Raw genomic sequence first — 21,861 nt, 5'->3', positions numbered from 1 at the left:
GCAGGAAAAATAACCTTTTTATTAACAGGTCCACAATCCTGTTAACCAGACAATCTACTATTTCCTTATAACTGACTGCCTAACAAATCTTACCTTTGTTTTGCCTTTTTTTTTAAATTGACGTTATTTTAAAGAATAAATGATGGAGTAGAAATTCTGAGATTTTCATAGCCGAAGCTGACTACGGATTGTTGAGAATAACAATTATTTTAATGGCAGCGTCAGCCAATATGACATTGTCATGAAAGAGTAAATGTGTTTATGCATCATCAAAGTGTCATTTTGACAAGGTGATTTTTTTTGTTTTCCCCCAAAGCAACACTTAGATGTCGTGGTAAGAATATACATTAAATGTACCTTAAGTAGTTCTGCATGATGACATTTTCAAATGGAGGCACTTAGCAGACTTACCAAAACTTGCAAAAACACTGCAAGCTCTTTTCAGGAACCTTTACCTTGAACAGTGTTTTTCTTGGTATATATGGACAAAACATATACACATGCACATGTGTGTATGTACATGTATATATACAAACATGTATTAAAAACAACTCAAACATAGGACACAGAGAACTGAAGACAATTTGTTTCCCAGGTTAGAGGTTTTTAGATCTCTCTGTATCATTGGATGATTTCATTATCTTGGCCACCCTTTCATTTTTCATCTAAATTGTCATTATTTTCATTTTACTAACAATATTTTCATTTTTTTTACTAGGAATATTGCTATAACAACAATCTCCACTGGTGTTTATGATGGAAATCTACGGTAGTAACACATGATTCCCCTTCCTTTTTTAATTATTTAGTTCTTAATTATTTTTAAAAAATATTTCCAAGTAATAATTGTATGTATACAAGTCTATTACTTTGTGTAGCCACATTAAAACACAGTTCTGATATAGATTACACTTTTTTTTTTTATTAAAAGGAAGATAAAGAGAACATCTAGGACACAACTGGTAAAGGCAAAAACCAAAAAAAGTTATGTCCTAAGTCGTGAAAAGCAATCACCTTCTCTGTATTTTTTTAATGTTCTACTAGAAAAGTTTTACTTCTCAAGGAAAAATAACTGCACTGTGTGCTGATGTCTTTAATATATATAAGAGGGTTTGGACTGATCCAGCAATAGAAGCAGTTAAATGAAGAAATCGCATGTTTAATTTATCATCTGGTTTTGTGGAATTTTGAGATCCATATCAATACTGTTAGTCTGACAGTACTATAGCACTAGTGTCTGAGTAAAACCTGCTTTAAGATTGAAGGGAAACTGTCAGAAAGCACCATCATCTATCATTTACTACAGTAGCTGTAGTAGAGAATCTTCCCAAAACCTAGGACACTTACATTTTTTGTATTATCTGCCATTATTTGACAAAAGTCACAGAAGTTCTTTGCAGATATGCATGAATTTTTAATCCTGTTGCATTTTACCACTTTCAAATTCTCCTCTTTAACAAGATGTGGTGAATGACATATATTGGTGCATCAGACATGCTTCTTGAATGTGTATGTATATATATATTACAATATTTAAAGCAGATGTTAATTTGGATGCTATTTACAATTATAGGAATTCAAGTTATTTTCATTGTTGTTTGCATTTCATTGTGCTAGATACAAACCCCAAACACTTAACAATTCTAAAATAGCAAACATGAATAGCAAACACGAACAGCAATCAAGATGTGGAGTTTTTGGGCTAGGAATACACAGCAAATAACAGCCACTATCCTTGTAGCCTAAAGTAGGGAAAATGTAAGAGTAAACAAACTGAAAGTAGTTTGGTCCATGTCACACGGCTATTAAGTACAAATTAAGTGAGCTGGGGAATTCTGTAGCTGTGTGTCATTCACTGTCTAACATGCAATGTCTGGTGATTAAATGTGACATGAACTTTTTTTTGCCAAATCCTCAAACACAAATTTTCTTAAATCCAGAAAAGCATTTTAGCACAACCCAGTGTGCCCCCTTTAGCTCAGTGGTTAAAGGAACACAAGCAAGATATGACAAAGAGGAGAACTGAAGCTGAGTTCAGTATTTTGCCCTAAATATGGGTCTGTTCTGGAGTTGATCAGTCATAACTTTAATGAAGAACAATATTTGGGATCTTGATGTTTTTATTTTCTTAGTCACTTTAAGATTGTGCTTTTTTCCATGTATATTAGAATAAAACTAAATGGGTATGTTTATTAATATCATCCCTATTTTATGAGTTTGAAAATAATTTTGGGAATTCTGATGTTTTCAGTTCACAGAACGAAATATTTCCCAAATATTCTCGAATATCTGAGCACACCCTTTTTATTAAGTATTTACTTATTTTTGGGAATCTGCTTGGTGCTTTAAAATATAGTCTGAAAGTGCTCCCCAATAAAAATGTCAGTCAGAATAGGTTATTCCTTTCCATTCTGATCTTCTGAATAACGTCGGTCATCCCAGGTGATACTGGCATGTGATCCAATGGGTTGTGGCTGAAGTAGTAGATTTGTTGTCTTAAAAGAGGCAACTATCTCAGAAGGGTACTGAACTTGTTATTCTTCATACAAGAACCTGGTACTCTTGATGCAGGAGGCTCATTTTTTACTTTTAGCCAATGAGGTCTCTTTAAAGGTCACTTAAAGCTCTTGTATAAAGATATTGCCTTATACTGTAGTGACATACTTATGCAAATATAACTGAGCTGAATGAAGACTTAATTTTCCTGTATTGTAGGAGTCATATAGATGGTAGTAAAGGGAACATATCGTGCATTGTTTTTCTGGAATATGTCTTGGAGTTTTCACACAAAAATAATGAAGATGTCCCAAAAAAGGCAATTTCATATTGAAAATTAGTTCAGTAAAACAAGGTCTTCTCAAGCACAAATAAAGTCAAATAAAATTAAACCTGAATGCAATTTGATTAACACTTGTCAGCTAGGGAAAGGGGAAAAAAAAAAAAAAAAAAAGAAGAAAAAATTCTTTATTTGCAGGAAGTACTAAACATATGGAGAATGAGACAATTCCAGTAAATTAGCAGCCTGTTTAATTCATTAAGAAGTCATCTCTTGGGTAATTGCTGAAACTGAAAATGTTGACAGCCTATTATTGAAATCTCCATAGGATGCTAATGTAGAGTTGAGGGATTTTTTCTGTTAAACTGAATCGCTCCCTAGAGTCAGAGAAAAGAAGAATGTTGGCTGCCACCCTGTAGTTTGCCATGAAAGTGTTCTTTACTATTAAATTATAAGAGTATAAGGAAGAAGTTTAATTTATAAAAGGGTAAGTTGACATCAGCCTGAGATCTAAGTTTCTGAGCAATGGGATGCTAGAAACCTATAAAGCTTTGTCTCTGAAAAGTTAAATCGCATTCTGTGTCTACTGCCAGGAATAATCACGTGTATTTCTAGTTTGTTTTTTTTAAATGCATCTGTGAGATAACTATGTGATAACAAATGCGGTGTTTGTGCAAAATACGCCTCTCTGCAAAGGAAAGATCAGTAATGTAAATCCAACTATACTCTTAATACAGCTAATTCACTTTCTTACTGTTACCATCTGTATTAAGCAGCATCTAGCAGCCAAAGTCCCTGTGGTAGATACTGTGCAACCAAAAAAATGCTACAGAGTTTTTTTATATTGTGTTATTAATATATATCATTGCTGCATGTTTCAGGTTTGTGTTCATCTGATTTCTTATATTGTTGCTATATATCTTTTGGATTGCAACCCTGACAGTAGACCACAGTGTAAGAGCCAACTCCTTGATTGGAGTCCATTTGAATTTTGAATTGAAGGCCAATTTAAATTTCCAAATCTATAAGTACAGGAGTTGTCAGAACAAAGTTTGAAAGTTAATATATTTTTCTATAAAGAATGCAGTTCTATCTGATAGTGTAATATTCCATAGTATTACTCTTTAATGATCAACTGTTTCCACATTTCTCTCAACAGTAGATCTCCTAAGAAAAAATAACAAAATAAACAGTTACAAACAGTATCCAGTATCAGCCCCTCCTTTTTTTAATGCCTACCAAATGTCTTCAGTGTCTAGGAAGATGCTTTGTGGATTAAAAAACAAACAAAAAATCAGTAAATTGGAATTAAAACATTATTATTATTTAACACCTACCATTGCAGTTTAAATAGAAATTTCTTGTGTATCTGCATTCACAGGATCATCAGGTTTGAGAGACTCTAAAAAACACCGTAAGACTTAGTCCTAGGAGTTTTTTTCCTTCTGAAGTTATTCAGCCCCGTGGAAAGTAATCTCCCCAAGAGATCAATACTTCCCTCAGTGTGCTGATTGAGTTAGCCTTCCAAACATAAACAGAAGGAAATAAAAACCACAGACAGCTTGCAAACCCAACTAGGCCATAAATGAGTCATGTCCATTAAGATGCATCGACTTTCCATCTATTTACGTTTATAGGTAAGTACAGATTGCAAACAGGAAATTATTAAACAGGTGACACTAATTATGCACCACACCACCATACTGAAAGCTCTTTTCGCATACTACTTCCTGAGACTCCATTTTCAGTATTCGTGCCATGAGATAAATACAATTGTATCTTAGATGATGTTTGACAAAATTAGCATCTTACCAGGAAGAGTACTATTAGTAAATGGAATGTATAATTTAGAGTATGAACTTCACAAGGTTGTATATCTTTATTTCTTTATATAAGTGTGATTACCCAAGTCTTTTCTACCTGTAATTGCTATTAGCTTATGGTTCTAACATGTGTATTCATAGAAAAAATGGGAAGTAACTCTGTGGGAATTATTTCACAACTTCAATTATGATATCTTGAGAAAAACTGTGGCCTGTCAAGGCCACATGGTTCTTTCCTATTCAACGAGTTCTTTCCTACTCAATGAGTACACATAGCAAGGCCTTATTCTTACAGTGGCACACTGAGGACATGGCATTCCATCTAGTCAGAATTGGTACCCTCTATATTTATTACATTAGGTCCAAAATCCAAAAGCTGTATGTGTGTAATGTGACATTAACAAATAGACTTATTGCTCTCAGAAGGCCTTGGTAGGTAAACGAAAAAAAGTCTTATGTAAAACAGTTCTGAGCCTTAGCTCTTGACCACATGTAGGTATTTCTGGCATCTCTGTACCACTCATACAGATAATTAGAAGAACTATTTGGTTGTCTTCTCATGTGATAGCTCTGAGTCATTCTGAACTATATACAGAAGACAGGGATTTGTCACTTGACCTGACATGGCTGACATACAGCATTCCCAAACTTAGCATCAGTCCTAATGCCTGATGTAGGAACTGAGTCTTATTGCTTAACTTGAAGTAGGATGTGTTGCTTTCCTTTGTAATGAAAGCTGGCTATCCTAGTTGAATGGATAGTGATTAAATATTACATTCCATGAACTAACCAGTGAAGTGATTTCAAATGGCTTAATTCAAATGGTGAATTATTTAATTTCTAGGAAAATGAGTAACGTATTGACTGTCTATATATATTCAATTACCATCCAAAATTCAGAATAAGATCTTCTTAATGTTTTCCTCACCTTCTTGCTATTTGCATTTAGCAAAGCAGTGAAATACAAGTTGTAATTTGAAATGAGTAGCACATACCCAAGTTGCATATGCCCTCCTGGATGCTGCTGCACTGAATCTACTCTGATGTGAAGGAGAGGAAAGAAAAACAAACAAAAAAAGAGTGGGAAGAGGCACACATCTGAACTGAGTGATGTACATGAATGATGCAATCATTTCCCAGTAAAACAACAATATTATCTAGTAATTACTGCTAACATGCTACAAAATAAAATTCTTATATTTTGCCTTGTAGCTCATTATATTCTAATCCAGTAACCCAGTATACTGTGGATCACTACGTGAAATTCATCACAGGAGTAACTTTCATGGATTGCACTTAGGTATTTTTAACTTGGTTGTAGGATGTTGCTTTCTGCTTTGGGGTTTAGTGCTTTAAGTATAGATAAGATTTCTTCCAAATAGTACAGTATCTTAATTTTTATGGGGAAGAAGCATTAAGAATTAACAACTGGGATACAACATTAAGAGGATCAAATCTCTCCTGGATATAGGTTTTACTGAAATATGCTGAACTTGAAAAACTAAATACAAGGAAAAAGTATCATTTCTTCCTTGAAAGACAAATATGATTTTAACTATGTGCCTTATGTTAGAAATCTTGAACCTGTATCATACTTCTACTGAAAAGTTTTACAGTAACTTTATATGTTACTGGCTTTGCTATGAGTAGAAACACTGCAACTATGCCTAAGCTACTACCAGACAATCCATCTGCTGCATGTGTATAAAAATCTTTGAATGAGCAAAGCAGCATAGCTTTTGAATGGGAGGCAATGTAAGTTTGCTTAACTGCACTCTGTGGATTATCCATTACAGAATGTCCTGTAGTGTAAGACTGTCAATTACTACTTAAATGGGGACATTAATTAGTTCAGAATAGCTGCTCATTTTTGGTTAATTATTGTTCCAAATGTTTTATCTTTAGATAAATTATTCATGAATTATTATGGTCATCCGTTCTTTGGTCCTAAGGAATGAATAATATCTGACAAGTGACCGATCTTATGAGTTTTCTTCATTGATCATTGCGCAGTGTTTTGCATTCCACCAGCTCATTTCACCTTTTCCTGAAGGAAATGCTGACATATCATGGCAGATCATTGTAAATAATCATTACACAGTAAATGCTTTACACTTGACAGCGTCAGCTTGAATACCTTACAGGATTGCTGTCATCTCACCATGAAATGTGAGAGAAAGGAGATACATTTCCTATAAAGTATACCTTAAGTGATGTATTTTCTTGGATTTCTACTATTATGCCTGAAGATGTCTTGTAAAGGGACATTCTGACCTTCTGACTTAAGAGGGAAGTTGCAGTTGCATATTTAGATCTGTGTAGATCAGGTATATAATTTCCTTAATTGGTATACTGGCCAAAATCAACATGAATTTTTTATAATGCAAAACTAAGTTTTGAATATAGCATAACATAGTGTCTTGGTAACATAGGGAAAGAATATAAGCAGATCCTGGTTTTAAAAAGTGATTATGTTTGGTACACTAGTTAGGGAACATGCATTCATTAAACAGAATTTTACATTCCCTCATTTAACTAAGGGGACAGAAAACCCAAACAGAATTCCTCAGAGCTTGGTTTGCTCTAAGCAGCTGTATGTGGAGTGTGCTTAGGTTAGCTACCTGTCCATTGTGTTTCAGATCACATCCTGCACTCTAAATGGGCTGTAAACATCTGATTTGTGTTCTTTCTTCAGTCTAGAAGCAGCTCACTCTGATCATTACTAAGAACTGATAGTTCTTTTTATGTATACTAATACAAATGGGTTTCCCATATCAGTGTGAAGAGAACACATAAATTTTCTTTTTGCTATTTTCTAAAAATATAAATGGAGCTAGTAATAGATAACAAACTAATATAACAGAAGGACCTAGCAGGGAAAATAAAAATACTGTCTAAATGCTAAACAGTGAGTAAAGATTTCTTGCCCAAATATTGTACTTTGATCCTACAATTTCATTACCTTTTTTTTTCCAGACTTCTTGTGTTAATTAGTGTACTGGTGTAAAATAGTCATCCTAGGTATCTTGAAGATTATAACCAAAAACACATGTCCATTGCTCATGAAAAATGTAAGACAGTATCTTTTTCTTATATACTTTTTCTCCTGAGGTTATTTCTAACAGCTAGCTCACTATACATACACGGGGTAGAAGGTGCAGGTAACGTTACTTAGACCACAACAACACACACAAAGTACAATTAGGGTTTTGCATGTCTAGTCAAATAGGAACATCAATCCATTAAATGTTCTTCCAAGTAAAGAAATTAAAGAAGTATATAATTCCCTTAACCCAGTCTCACTATGAGTTAATTTTGTCTTCTCTGGAACTGATTAAGGAAATTCGGTAAGTACTTTGCACTGAGTTAGAAGGCAAGTTGATCAGAAATAATTGGCTACATACATGACTTCGCTATTTCTTGGTTGTAGAATACATAGTGTATTCTGTGCCTTTCCATAACACTGTGCTCCAAAAGCTGAGCTTTAATTTTCTTCTAGCCTATTTGGTTCTAGATCTAGGCTGGATGGCTGTGGGTTTTTTTCAGAAAATCTTTAATACATTTTAGGGGATCTCTTATGGATAAATACAGACTTGAGCTCATTTTGGAAGGCATAATGTTGTGCTAACATTACTTTAGCATAATAGTGTGCTAATGTGACTACTATTTGTGGTTTAGAACTTGCTTTTGTCTGATCAGCTTGGATGACAGGTGGTAAAGTACTAATCCATTCACTTCCATTCATGTCCTTACTCAAAACATGATTGCAGAAATGTATTCACTGAAAAATCACTAGTTTAGGAATAAGGGTGACTAGAGAATAAGGCTTCCTTTCAAGGAAAACTTCAGTGTTCTGATATTTATTTTTATTAGAACAAAAATGAGTCTTTGGCAGTCTTGCGCATAAGGCACACATGATAATTAAGAATCTGTGTAGACAATAGGGACATTGCCAATTCAGGTTTGTGCTCTAGTTGATTCAGTACAGGGCCTATGAATCTGGATCTCAGGTATAAAGATTTACTAACTAAGAAATTTTATTTCCTACAAAGTGACTTATTCCAACCAAACAGAAAGCTTTAGGTGACCAGATCTAGTGAGTCCAAGAGCAGAAAGTCTTTCAAGTTACCACTTTAGTTCCAACAGCAACTTGTCTCCTTGGCTAGTTTAAAATTGAGAACAGCAATTTATCCCAGTAATATTGAAATGGCCTTTTTTGCTGAAGTTATCGGTATGCAGAGGAATAAAAGGACTGTTCTTTTGAGACAGCTCACTTTTAAATTCTGAAAGCTTCTCTTTCTCTCTTCTGCCTTTTATTACCATTTTCTGCATTTTAAAGGGCAAAACCTCATCTAGGAATGGTTAGACAAGAAAGTGAACTTTATATCACAATGCAAGTAGTAAAATTCACCTTTTTTCTTTTTTTTTTTTTTGTTTGTTTGTTTTGTTTTAAACTGTAGACAAAGGCTGTTTATCAAGGACATAGAAGACCAGATCTGACTATTAATGTGGCTTTCAATCCCTCAGATTATATTCAGATGTCTTTTTAATCTATCTTGACACCTAGGTACCACTTAATGTTTTGAAGTCTTACTTGGAATTTTAGTAAATAGCGCTAATGCTGATCTGTTCTTCAGCGTATTCACATTGTGTTCCAAATAGTCTTGTCCAAACATGGATTTGAGGAAGCCAGTAAAGACTTTCCTGCATGTAATGCATAGGTACACATTATGCAGATTAATTGTCTGTTACCACCTGCAGGACTTCTTTATTTGAGTTTCTGCCTTTAGATTTCAGCCTGTTGCAAATGCTTGTGTGATGATTCAATGATGTCTATATTTCTATAATTTGTATTGGAGCATACATTTTCCACTCCCAAATGCCCCCCAAATCAAAATTGTCAGGAAGCTAGGTTACAAACAGTGGTGGTTTGAAGAGTTTCTAGAGTGAAGAGGTAGAACAATTCTGTTTTATTGACATTCATGCTAGACAGTACTTACTGGATGAAGTAGGCCTGTGCAAGCTTGGTTGATTGCCAGTACACAGAAAATGAGTTGTGAATTGGAGAACAGGATGAGTTCAAGTCTGCATGCGAAATTAGTTGCTTCAGCTTATGTTATTCCTTTAAAGTTGCATAAGGAAAGTGAAGCATGGATCTTTTCTAGTTTTAATGCAATGTTCATATCTGTAATGTTAAAGTTTGCCTAAATATAAAGGTCTTGTGTGAATCCATAACAGTGTCATTCTACACATACTTCAACTGGCGACTGATAGTTCAGCCTCCAGGGAGGAAAAACGATCAGAGTATTGTGATCTGTTAAGTAAGTGATGGCCTAAGAGAATGAGAGAAGGAAACTTGTGAAATTAGGAGAAGGTTGGGGATGGAAAGTCAGACAGGCAAAGTTGGAGAAAGGATTGGATAGGTGACATGGATTTCCATTGTTGGGTGTCAGTAGAGACTCTACAGACTGAATGTACACTTGTAAAAGCTATCCTTGTTTTTGTTACATGAACATCCTCTTATCTTGATGTTTCTGGTTTGGGATAAAGAAGGCATACCTAGCTTCCTTACACCAACCCAAATGAAATGTAGTTTGGGGGAATGAAGGAAAGACTTGACTCCCAAAGGAAAAAAGGACTGTGGCATAGAGAAGAAATAACCTTATGTTAGGGGAGTATATATTTTTTAATTGTGTAATTAATAAAATATTTTTTGACCAGGATAAGTAAGTTGCTACATGACACTGAACAGATATGTTGCCCTGCTAGATCTGTCTAGATATGCTTCAGTAGAAAGTAAATTCATAAACTTCAGTGGAAAGACAATTCTAATATCAGAAAGATGCACAGCATTCTCATGTAGGTCAAGAAACATAATGAAATTTGGATCCAGTGGGATGGGATTTCAAACCTGTGGCTTCTTAGTTTACAGGACAGGTGCACTTCTTGAACAAAAACAAGCAAATAGTCACTTGGAACAGTCCTGCATTTAGGTCACTGTCAGAGAGGATGTTCTACACTCAGTTCTAGAAACAGATTGCATGTTGTTTTGTGGATAATGTTGCCAGAAACATCAGCCCTTATGCTACATTGCTAGAAGTGCTAATTGACTATAATATGATATTCTTCCTGCGATGTAGTGCTAACTTCTATTACTTGTACCTCAGGGAGGTTCGTCAAAAAGTCTTGTCAACATGACCACCTGATGGTGGTCTATTTAGAACACTGGAATGTCACCTACTTTCAGTGAAGTCCAGCTTTGATGTGGATAAACAAAATACACACAGAAACAGTAAGGTACTGTCAGACTAATATTAGAAGTGCAGTATATTAGCTTTTGCATGGAAATCTTCATGCAATTACTATTCAAATAGTGGATTTGTTTCCCCTAGGAAATTGTATATCCAAAATGTCTTTCATGGACCTTTGTACAGAAGTTGAAGTCATATTATATGCTGTAAAAACAACCAGCACATTTGCAATTATTTCAAACAGAAAATATTTGGAGAGCCTGCTAAAATACAACTTTTTATCCTTTGGGATTTAATTTGCTTAGAAACAAACATGCCCTTGAAGATAAATAGTAAGAGGCATTGATTCCGCTAACAGGAACAACACTTCCAAATTAATTGAAAAAGATTTCCTAAAACCACTGTAACACTTCTACCAATTAAAAATACATCCTGACTGGAAAGTTTGGTGCTGAAGAATTATAGGTACAGCACACTGAAAACTTATTAAATGAACTTTTAATTAAGCCATTTTAAATCAAGCTACTTTATATCAAAGACAAATGTAGCATTACTTCAAAGAGTTCATGCTGAACATGAAAATCATTAACATTTAAATAAAGACGTGCCATATGGTTTGGCAGAAACTGGAATACTCTCAGACGTGGGGGCCTTCTGCTTTCAGCTTCAGAATTTGGAGTCTATTATAGTCTGAAAGGAAAAAAAGCTTAAATCTTCAAAGAACAGAGACATTGTCAAATGGGTATATTTTGTTTTAATTCATGGGGCAATCCAGTTCTAAGTAATTCTGAAGTACTTCAAATGTTAAAAATAAAGGCACACATGGAGGGGAGGTTGGGGTTGATTATTTATTGCTGACCATGTTGGTAAATAGACCATGAAAGTATAAAATCTAAAAATTTTAGACACAGTGTCTTGATCTAGGTGAAATTGAGGGAGGAAGGGGTTGACTTTTCAAACACAGCAATTAGACTACATCTTAGAATCCCTTTAAGTCCTCGTGAGATGTACATTAACAGATGAGAGAGAGAATTTCCAAGTGAGGGAAAGTTCTCTCTAAAGAGAAAGAAATAATGACGTACCTTGAAAAACATCTAAATATGACTTGTGGACATTCAGCATGTGTACTGGATGCTGAGAAGTGTTGCAAGTGCAGTACAAGTGCCATAGGCAAATCAATTTCCTCTGCTTTCTTAATTCAGATTTCAAGATGCCGCATGCAATTTAGTAAGCATGGATTTCTCTGGTTTTGTTATGGCACAGTCATTTTCTCCCAGGAGATGGTAGGCTGGAATGAGGGTGGTTACCTGCAACAGTTGAAGTTGTACATCAGGGATTTCATTCAGCTTCTACTCAAGAGCATGGTAGAACATGCAGTGTGGCTCAGACTGCTAACCTGTCTTCCTACACAACTATGATATACATGTATATATTTGCCTGCCTGTGCTTTGCTTTTATCTAACAGATGGATTGTATAGTCATATGGACACACAAGACACACCCCTGTGAAGGGGCCATGCAAGTGGTATTTTCAGCTTCCAGAATATTGACACACAAGTTGGTAAACAAACAAAAACCTTCCTCGTTTTTAAAACAGAAGGTACTTTCTAATAACTTAGAGTGACTCCATTTTCATAATATTTTAATGATAAAATATTTTCATACTAATAGCAATAGGAAAAACAGTAGTAAAAGTAGGTATGATTTCCCACAGAATACATATATAAGAGGAGAAACTACTTTAAAGAACGTTAGGGACCAAACCCCTGCAGAGTTGGATGTAGGAATCTCACATGTTACCATGAATAAACCTAGATCCTGATAAGGTAGACTAGAGGAAGAAATATTCAGTCCATGTTTTGTTTAGTCAAACATGATTTAGCTGCTCATACTAGATGTAATACAATCGAATGAATATAGTTCACGGTCATTTTTATTTTGACCATCTGTGCTGCTAGGTTTTCCAGGAGTGAAAAGGTGGTTGGTTTCTCAAAAAAAGTTGTGTTACAAGTCTTGACCTTACTGTTATTTCTTGTTCTTCTAACAAATTGGCTGAAGAGGGTAGAGATATATTTCAGTTCTTTGCATTTAAAGATTTTGCTAAATACAGCCACAGTCATGTAAGTCCGTCTTCTCAACATGGGATATAATGGTGTTGATGATCATGCACAATTAATATCCAGTTCTTCAGAGTATAACCTATATTCACAAATGGAGATTTGAGCAGAAACAGTATATTAATTTTAACTTAAATTACAGCAATGACTAGACTCTTTTAGAAATTGATCCTATAATGTTATGATTTTAATCAAACATTTCAATATAAATCTATTAGAAGAGGATCAATTTCCTGTTTTGAAACTGCTTTCCAATTTTTCTGTAGCACAAATGATAAAACTGGAATTAATTATTCTGAGGAAACCTACAATATTTTTTTTCTCCTTCCTGCATATTGTTTTAAGAGGAACTTCTTTTTTTGCATGCCTTTTTTTCCCATGCCAGAGCTTAAAATTTTTGGAGTGCATAGTTTCCTGACACAGTAAAGAAATCATTTAAAGTACAGAAAAAATAAACTATGAGGAGATGCAGAGGCAGATGATGTGACTAATAGCATTTAACTTCTGGCAAGTCATATCGCAGACCTGTGATTAAGGATAGGATGGCAGTTGGGGGGGTCTCAAAATAAAAGTGATAATAGTCCTCAAAAATCAAATAACTGTTTAAAGTACAGACTTAACATAAGTCACGTTTTTTTTACTTGTGCATGGCTTTTCATTTGCAGGACTTAGCTGGAGTCTGCAGAGACAGAAGTGCCAACAAACAAAGATTAAAAACAGTTTTCCTGGTATTTCTGAATGTCTGGAATTTGGAAGAACTGTAGAACTTATGAGACTGACTGGTCTCAGGAAGTATGGGCAATTCAGATAAGCTTTGAATAAGCATCAAACATTTTGCTGCTGACTGCTTATCTTCAGTTTCAAACTCTGAAACTTTTTAGGCTTATCTGTCACAACAAAAAGGGAAAGGAGGCAAGGTGTTATCATGGTCAAAAATGTGTACAACCATCAATAATAAGAGGTTTCTCAGTGCTTTTAGACATTTCCTGGTACCTGCACCCTGAGGCTAACAACTGAAAGTAGAGAGATGTTTGGTCTGTGTTAATTTAACAAAAGCATCTAAAAAATATCAGCTCTTATTTCCCTGAGTGTTTAGTCAGTGATAGGAAAAGGCAAGATTTCAGTTAACTGGAGGTGGAATATTGGTCCACCGCGTTTTCTTCCTTGTTTTGGATTGCTTCTTGCTTTCAGGATAAACATATTTAATAATAGCTATCTGAGTATTAAGCAATTATTTTGAAGTGGTCCTAAACTGAACTTTTTTCCTGACAGCTCTGCTTTGACATTTTGTAGTAAGAGAATCTGTCTGAGTTGACGCTTTGTCAGAAGCAAGTGCTGTAATATTTAGAACTCGGGTAAGCTGCATTGATGTTATTTTCATGATGCTTCTTTCTCATATAGGCTAAATTCCTGTTAAACCAAATTATGAACCATTTTCTTTATTTTATTTTTTGGTATACCTCTCAATGAGAGAATGAGTTTAAAAAACAACAAACTATAGCAATCTGTTTAGAGTTACTTACCAGCTTAAAAAAAAAAAAAAATGCAATTTAAGCATTTCAATTATATTTATGCTAAAATGCTGTTGTGGCTGTTTTTTGGGGGGGTTTGGCCTTTTTTTTATTTTTTACAAAAAGGTTTCCTAAATAACACAAAAAAGGTATTTGAACCTCAGGTTGTTTATTGATACTGATGCTTTTCCATAAGTCTACTCATTGGTGAGACTACTTTCTTCACAACAATTTCACTGATGATAATTATGAGGGACTCAAACTGATCAATAATTTGTAGACATGTTTTTAGTGTGCGCTATTCTAAGTAATTTTAGACCATACTTCCATGATGGTTGTTCTTCTACATGTGTGCTGTAAAATCACAATTATGAATGGATAACTCAGGATATTATGCTAATGGAAAGTTTTTTTCAAAGAGGTCTATACTTAAGGATCATATGAAATTTTATTAAAGCAAATCCCTTTGTTTTATGAAGCCCTCCTACAAATGTACATTCTTGTCAAGTTTCACTACACAAAGAACATACAGCATTTGTTACTTTCTTTCATGTTACATGGCTACAGTAGTTCTAATTTCCATTTAATTTTTATTTTATTTATTCTGGTTTGTTTTTATTTTTTGTAGACCAATCGCTATGGCTCTGAGCCTTATTCTTTTTTCCATACTTTGCCTCATCTTTTACGTTCTAACTTAAACTCTTATGAAATCCAGATCAACAATCAGACTATGGAGCCGTGAAGACAGCTAAATCTCTGTCAACAAAAACTTTTAAATCATTCTAGAGAATATTTTGGAGAATAGGGTCCTGTGTCTAATCTTCATAGATTTTATAATTTCTACTATTTTCTCCAATTTTCTACATCTCTGAAATTACCAGGGTTAAAATCGATTTTATTCCTACAGGTTTTGAAACAAGGATCCAAGGGATATTTTAATAATAAGGAACAAGCCTTAAATCTTTTGAGGTTCTTAAATGCAATTTTACAGTAATTTTCCAAACATATTTTACATTGTAATTTTTCTATGTAAATTAATTAGATTTATTTCACTAAGTCTAAATAAAACCTATTCATCCTTGAAAGCAGGCGGTAATATATACTATATATATGTTTTTTTTATATATAAATAAATAAATGAAGAACTGATCTGTATATAACAAGTGTTATACAGAATATGATTATGTTCAGTTTTGTTTATAGAAATAAGCATATTATAAAAAAATGCACTGTTTTGCTTGCACTTGCTGTGGGAGAGTAATTTAAGTCTCCATCATAAGGACAAACTGCAGTAATATATGTATTATTACTTACAGTACCAGAGGAGTTATAGCAAATAGTCAATGTATGAATGGCAGTACTAGCATTAATCCATCCCTCCCTCTTGCCCTATAAGAAAGGAGAAAACCAAAATGTTTATATGTTAACTTTAAATAACATTAAGAACTTTTGGAAGTTGAATTCCTTCACCTTTTTATTCTCCATATTGTTATTTATACATTATTTTCATGGTAGACTTTCATTTTTTCTTGAGTAAAATAAGTGGACCTAAATGCTTCAGTCTTATAGGTTTTTCAAGTCTTCAGTGACATTTGCAGTTGAACCCTTCCAATTTCTGCCACATTTTCTTCACTGTAGACACTATTCCAATAGCAATTATATCATGGTAAAGACACAAGGTAGCTGTTTTATCTCTTAAATATGCAGCAAAATCTTACACTTAGCACCTTCTACTGCACTGTCATGTTGTGAACTTAGGCTCATGATTCCCAGAGCTCTTTTTGGTGTTACTCCTTCCCAGTAGAGTTTCCTATCCCTAAAGAACATAAACATTTTTTTATTATATATAAAACTATATATTTAGCCATCACTAAAGATTAATGTTTTTTACTTGTTTACCAAATAACAAAGACTGCTTTTCATTATCATTGTTCCACTACATTAATCTCTGTCTCAGTCTTTATGTATCTGCAAATATGATAATTACTTATTTCATTTCTTTCTAGTGAGAAAGTCACTGGTCAAAGTATTAGTGTGGCTATAATCAAGATCCAAACTTCAGAGAACTTGTTAAGAGACATCCAACTAAAAGTAATATCAGAGGCTTTAGGGACCTTAAGGTCCTATCCTAAAGCAAATGTTTTGCTTGAGGTATTTTTGCTTGAGGTATTTTTTGTCTCAATTGGTTTGTTGTATATATTCAGATACCATGCGAAGAGATTGGTGTTTACGGTATGACAGTGTCATTGAGAAAATTCTTCTAGTATAACGTAAAAAACAACTGTCAAAGACTGTGCAGCTACTCATTATTGCAAGTTTATTTCATAACTGAATCGCCCTTAAATTTAAATGCTTATATCTAGTGTGGGGTTTTTCTGTACATGGTTCTTGCAGGTGAAATTTGTAGCTGCTGGCTAACATAAATTACTTACTCCTCTCTAGAAACTAATCAAAAGCTGTCCAGTCTTAGTGGAACACTTGGGGGAAAAAGGCTAACAAAATCACATGCAGACTTAATACACAGTAATATTAACTGATAAAACTCAAGTTACAAAATATTTTGCAAATTCAAAAGTTAGTGACTCCTACATTAAATTACAATAAATATTAAACAGAAGTGATCTATTTCTTTGAATTTATTTTCTCATTCTTTAATTCCTCTTGAACTGATTTCATCCTATTTCCTGTGTTTTGTGAAAATGTGATTATAAACACTGCATATTTATAACCTTTTTGTTAAAATATAATTAAGCTTGAGGAAAAAAACTTCTGCATAACAAAGAGAGGAACATTAGCAGTGGTAGGAGGAATGTAAGGTATTAGGCAGGTGGCTATATTAGGAGGTCGAAAGGATCATTATGACTGGCTTGTATTATTTACGGCCCTGGTTTTGGCTGGGATAGAGTTAACTTTCTCCGTAGTAGCTGGTACAGTGTTGTGTTTTGGATTTGGTGTGACAATAATGTTGATAACACACTGATGTTTTAGCTGTTGCTAAGTAGCACTTATCCCAAGTCAGGGATTTTTCAGTTTCCCATGCTCTGCCAGCGAGCAGGTGCTCAAGAAGCTGGGAGGGAGCATGGCCAGGACAGCTGACCCCAACTAGCCAAAGGGATGTTCCCTACCATAGGAGGTCATGCTCAGTATATAAACTGGGGGGAGTTGGCAGGGGGGCAGATCGGTGCTCGGGAACTGTCTGGGCATTGGTCAGCAGGTGGTGAGCAATTGCATTGAGCATCACTTGTCTTTTCTTCAGTTTTACTTTTCCTCTCTCTTTTTTATTATATTATTTTTCATTACTATTCTTATTCTTATATTTTTGTTATTATTGTTCCTATTATATTTTATTTAAGTTATGAAACTGTTCTTATCTCAACCCACAAGTTTTACTTTTTTTTCTATTCCCATCCCACTGGGAAGGGGGAGGACTGAGTGAGAGGCTGCGTGGTACTTAGTTGCTGGCTGGGGTTAAGTCACGACCTTTACACCAAGAAGATTTCACCTTATTTCCATTACTTCTTGTTTGGTTAGAGAATTACTTTTAGTTGAACATAAAGTCTTCACTAAAACAGTACAAATGGCAAACAATATATCACAGCTGTGGTGCCAGTAGTTATTGTACCCTGATTTTGTCAGGTTATTGTTAGATTATTTTTTGTAAGTGCCTTCTTTTGTGAATTCAGTTAGCTTCATGTACTAGCAGATTAAATCAGTGTAAAAGTATTTTTTGGTAGATTAAATAAATTTTACTGAAATAAATCCCTCTCATTTTCTCTTTGGAGGTGATCTCAGATCTCCGTTTTGTCCTCTGAAGGTAGTAATGTATTTACCGTAGCTACAAGTCCTGTCAGAACCTTCTTTGCTTAGAGCTTAATTGCTCTAAGGAGCACTTGAAAAAACTTGAAGGGCCCTGGTAAAAGACGATGGTAACTTGAAGAGCTCCTCTATATGCTCATAGATGTGAATATGCGGACATGTTTAGAGACAAGTACAGTGCTCTAAAGTCTACTAACACAGTTTTCAAGCCAGAATAAATACCTGTAGTAAGAAGAGGTGGGCATGTGCACAGAACAAAGCTTTGTATATAATAAAAATGAGAGGTAGGCTGTCACAGGGACAACTGCTCAACTCATGGTTTAGAATAACGATCGGAGTAGCTTAATGATTTATTAATAACATGTTATTAACTGTCTATCAGTGAGCCAGTCATTCAGGATAGCTACAGTAGCACACACAAGATGTTAATGAAGACTTACAATTTTCTAAACACTTTATAGGTACTCTGCAAATATTCTAGTCACACACTCACTACTATGTGCATGCTGCCCCTCTTGCATGCCACGTGAGTTGCAAGCACCCCCCTCCACTTCTGGGGGTTGTCCTATCTACATACATCTCCTGTTAGAGATGTGGGTGCCCCAGCTTTACATGTACCCCGCTGCTCCCTAAAACATGCTAGTCCACATGCTGGTGAGAAAGGCGCCATGGTCACATAGACACACCCAGGTCTGGGTCCCGGGTGCTTCACCCTGCATGGTTACTCCTTTAGCTGGATGTAGGCTGCTTGTGGCATTCAAGGGGAAGGATGCTCTGCCTGGCCTGTTCAGAGGTCATGATGCCAGTGGGGTGACTTCTGTCAGTGACAAACCTGGTTTATACAGCTGCTCTGTTATCTTTTCCTCACTCTAAGATCCCTCATGGTTGTTGCAAGTTTTCATGATTCTAACTCCATTTAATGTAGTCAAGCCCAGGTGAGAAATCACAGGGTTTAAGTTTGCAACTAAGCATGGTTTAATCGCTGAGATAAGAATCTGTACTCACCTGAGAGTAATTTCACTTGTAAACTATCTGTAGGATGTCAAGCTCTCAAAATCATGTGTCCCTACTAAACCTTTTACAGAAGAGACAGCTGTGGTAGCCCTCTGGGTGTTCACCTCAGGAAATTCAGCTTTATTCACTATGTGAAAAGTTTAAGGAAATAATAGTAACTGGACATGTCAAAGCATGACTCCATTCCAGAAAATTACAACAAACCAGGCCACTGGGCTGTAACTAAGCATGTCTCCCAGGGTGCTTCTTTGTAAGGGGGTAGGAGGAGTATGGGAATAGGCTGACTGAAGAATCAGAAAGCATTAGAAATGTTACGTGGAATTAAACAAGAAAGGAAGTATTTGCTAAATCATAGTACCACTGAGGAAAGACTATTAATATCACTGGGGGAATCAGTCTTCCTGCTTTCTTCCCTGGTATACTAATAAACAAGACTGATAATGCCTGGAATTGTTCTTTACAACAGTGACTTATGCTTATTTATACAGCTTTTATGGCTCTGCAGTCCTGTACCATTGATAATGTGGGGCTGAACCCACAGTGTTTCAATAACTGTCTGCCTTATGCTAAATATGTCCTGTCAACCTATGTCTTCTGAAAATTGAAGGTATTCACTAACATAGGAAGTTACAAAATAATTTTTTCCTTTCACTTAAAAAAAAAGAAATCCAGAAACTTGCACCAGATCATTTATTTTCTGAAGAATGTAGTCTTATGCCTCAGTTGTAGAATGAGAGGTAGAAAGACTCCCAGGGACGTACTCTGGGTTCAGCAGTCATTCTGCATATAATCAGCTACAAGATTGGGGGCTTAATTAAATGAGGGATGTAACAGGTTAAGTGAAACACCAGGAGAAAAGTGAAAGACAGCTGTAATGTAAATACATTTAATTTCCAGTAAAAAGTTTAAGAACATTCTAAATGTTGATGTGGTATATTCCTTAGAACAAAGGCATGACTACTCATGAGTAGCAAATCTTTGTCCAAGAGTCTGTTGTTGCAGCAGGTAATTACTGTTAAGTTTTAGCTTGTTCTATACCCATGATGTTTTTGATTAGCAGGCCTCTAAAATGTTCCCAACAGAGAGGACTGTCAGTACCACTGACATGTATCTTGTACTTTTCTTACTCTTTGCAAGTCTCTTAGAAGTAATATGAAGAGACTAGACAACGTATGCATGTATACTGGAACATGCTTTGTTCGTCACTTTTTTCTCTACTATATAACAAGCATTTGAAAAAGGTTATTAATTTTGGGGGGGCTGAGTGCTTCTTTTGTCTCTGAAACAATTCATTTTAACCTGAGAAGACAGAATGGTTTTAGCAGCTTCCTAAAAACAGTGATAACTATTACGCTCTCCAGAATTTGATATATCTACCCAATTTTTTTCCTTTTGCGAGAAAACTATGCCTGTGTCTATTCTTTCTTCTGCAAATCTTGAGCTGCCATTTCTCATTTGCCTTTCATTGCTGATGTTACAAAATTGCCTATTAAAAACATTTCAGAAATAAATTTGTGTAATAAAAATTCTAGAGTATAATCACAGATAATATTAGCAGGGATGTGGAAAATGCAGGGCTTTTTCTGTCCTTTCATATCTTCCTGTCTAAAGTGCAGTAAATTGTTGACCTTTACTACTTCAAAAGACAAATTTGGTTTTATTATGTACCTTGTATCTTGATATCTTGTTGACTATAGTACATTATGAATCTTACTAGGTAACATAGTCTGGCTTTCTGCCAAGAACAAGCTATACCTTACTACAGTTCATTGCAATGTCTGACTGCTATGGCATAGAGGAAAAGTCTCTTGACAGATGTCCTGACAAAGCAATAATGAAAAGGTCATACCACATTTCCTGCAGCATTTATCTTGTTTCTTTAGTGGCTGTGTATCGAAAACTAGATCCAATTACATCTAATTAGGAATACTAAGTTCTGCACTAACGTTAAAAATCTACTAAACAATTTGATCAAAATTATTACTCATTATATTTGAAAATTCTAAAACCCTTAAATGGCATCTCATCAACATTACTATTCAGATCCAGTCTTCAAACTTTTTACCTTTTCTAAAAATCAAGGTCACAGAGCTCAGCAGTTCTTGTTTTATGGGGCCTTGGGGCCATTTTGAACTATTACTACTTCAAGAATTGTTGATTATGATTGAATACTGGAACAAAAGCACATCATAGACATTCTGAACAAGGCTTCCCTGACAACATTGTCAGCATATGGAATAAAAAATGCCCAGTATTCAGTGACAATTATGAAAATACTTGCTTATCAATTATTTTTTCTTCCCTTGATAAGTCATAAATGATTAAAGGCTAATTCTAAAAATACTGCATATTTGAGTAAGTATACCAATTACGTTTCTTTTGTTACAATGTTCTGATTTTAGAAAGCAAAGTAAAAATAATTGATGAAGCTAGGGAAAATATTTTCTGTGTTGATATACAAGAGTAATTTGGATAAGGTTGGAACAGACTATTTTGAAAGGCCACAGAAGTCTAGAAAGTCTTTCAGCTGACTTAATGAGTTTTGTTAGACAC

The sequence above is a fragment of the Strix uralensis genome, chromosome 8, assembly GCF_047716275.1.
Source record: "Strix uralensis isolate ZFMK-TIS-50842 chromosome 8, bStrUra1, whole genome shotgun sequence".
NCBI classification, from domain to species: domain Eukaryota; kingdom Metazoa; phylum Chordata; class Aves; order Strigiformes; family Strigidae; genus Strix; species Strix uralensis.
The sequence above is the reverse complement of the archived record's forward strand: the minus strand, read 5'-3'. Positions refer to the sequence as shown.